The following is a 1,975-nucleotide window of genomic DNA, read 5'->3' as shown; positions in this document are numbered from 1 at the left end:
AGAAAATTGGGGAGAAGAGACAGGGAATGAGGTGATGTGTGCCTGGCTCCTGAGAAGCCTTCTCAAACTCTGAAAGAATCACAGGAGAACTCCCTGTGGACTAAAAGGCATCTCTGCTCAGCCTCGGTCTTGAAGAAAGTCTTGGCTCAATAGTCCTTTTCCAGAGAGCAGGTTGCCTCACTTAGTGAAGAAGTTGCACCGTGTGTCTGTTTTCCATCCCATTCCTCTGACCTCATCCTCTTAGATTTCGTCTCCAAAAAGCCAATTGAACAGTGGTAGCTCAGACTCAGGCTCAAAAACCAGCTTCATCTATTTGCTTTAACATAACCCCTCAATTGAAAATTGAAAACAAGTCAGGAAGGAAGACTTGCAACATAAATGGCACCTGTGAATGCTCTGGACATTAATCCGTCATACACATCATTCTCTTTTGAAGTTGTTTTATCTTCCTTCTAAAGAACTCAGAAACTCAATGGCAACTTGAAACAGAACCCAATTTAGTCCTGTCTTAGACCAAAAGGGTTTTCTTCTCCCTGGTCCTCTGTCAGATTCTAAATGGATGTGGTTTTATTCCCCTTCTCATCTAATACTGGAACATATCCATCTACACAAAGATCTCACTTTTAAATGATATTCTTGTATTTCAAGAGACCTTTACAGGGGAAAAATCCTAGCTCCCCTCTAGACGAAGCTCATGGCGGGAAACTGAGTCTATTTATCTCCAAAGATAAAAACAAATTCCTACAAAGTGTTGGGCCCAAATTCTTGGTGGCTAGAGGAGGAGGTGGGGTTCTGAAGGGGGACAGGACTTGCTCAGAGTCACATAGCTGGGTTAGTGTGTCACCTGTGCGCTTTCTTTCTTCTCATAACTATTGGGTACTTTCCCTCAAAGTGTGACCCGGACTCTGGTTGGAACAAGAATTCCTGTCCTGTGCTCCTCTGAGATACAGCACCCAAGACAATTATAATGTTCAGCTGTTAAAAAGAAACCTCAGCCCTGGCTGGTTTGGCTCAGTAATAGAGCGTCAGCCTGCGGACTAAAGGGTCCCGGGTTTGATTCCGGTCAAGGGCATATGCCTGGGTTGCGGGCTTGATCCCCAGTGGGGGGCGTGCAGGAGGCAGCTGATCAATGATTCTCTCTCTCTTACTGATGTTTCTATTTCTCTCTCCCTCTCCCTTCCTCTCTGAAATCAATAAAAAAAAAATTAAAAATAAAAAAAGAAACATCAGTGATGAGAGAGAATGACTGACCGGCTGCCTCCCGCACGCCCCACACCGGGGACGCAGCCTGTGCCCTGACCGGGAATCGAGCCGTGACCTGCTGGTTCCTGGGTGGACACTCAGCCCCTGAGCCAGGCCGGCCGGGCGTCACCTTTTCTTTCTTGGTCACTGGGATCTCAGCACGTTAGGGTTCGCGTTTGTCCTTTTGTTCTCTGGGAAGTTCTCCTGTTAGGCCTCATCCACAGGGACTGGTCAGACGCGATCAGGTCACGTCGGATGTGAGGGAACCAGCTGTGTGAGGCCGGGCCTCTAAGCATCGATTGCACAGGAGTGTGAGCGCTGGGAGGGTGTACAAAACCCTCATTCATTTTACTCCATAGCAGCTGTACTGTCAGTCACACACCGAGCAATTCGCCCATTAAACTGGGCAATGCAGTGCTCGTCGTGTGCGGTGTGAACGTGTAGTGCACGTGTCACCTGCCCCAGAGGCAGCAGTAGCACATCTTGATCGTCTCAGAGAGAACCCCCATGCCCGTCCCTCCCCCCCCGCCCGCCACAGCCCAGCAGCCAGGCACCGACCGCGTTCTGTCTGGAGGGATCTGACGATTCTGGAAGCTTCGTAGGAGGCTCTGGAGTCCCTGTGTGGGGTGGGGGTGTGGGGGTGCGGTGACACCCCACCTGGGAGGCAGGCAGGGGCCAGGTGAGGGCAGGAGACAGCTCTGGAGGTGAGGGGGCCCCTCTGAGGCCGCACCAG

General features: G+C 50.7%; 1 protein-coding gene across 1 annotated transcript in view; it reads left to right on the top strand.

Annotated features, from left to right (window-relative positions):
* Positions 1-1,975, top strand: part of ALLC (allantoicase) — a 14,844-nt gene that overhangs the window by 6,420 nt on the left and 6,449 nt on the right. The window lies entirely within an intron of this gene.

Source organism: Myotis brandtii, unplaced genomic scaffold, assembly GCF_000412655.1.
Source record: "Myotis brandtii unplaced genomic scaffold, ASM41265v1 scaffold247, whole genome shotgun sequence".
Classification (NCBI taxonomy): Eukaryota; Metazoa; Chordata; class Mammalia; order Chiroptera; family Vespertilionidae; genus Myotis; species Myotis brandtii.
The sequence above is the reverse complement of the archived record's forward strand: the minus strand, read 5'-3'. Positions and strand labels throughout refer to the sequence as shown.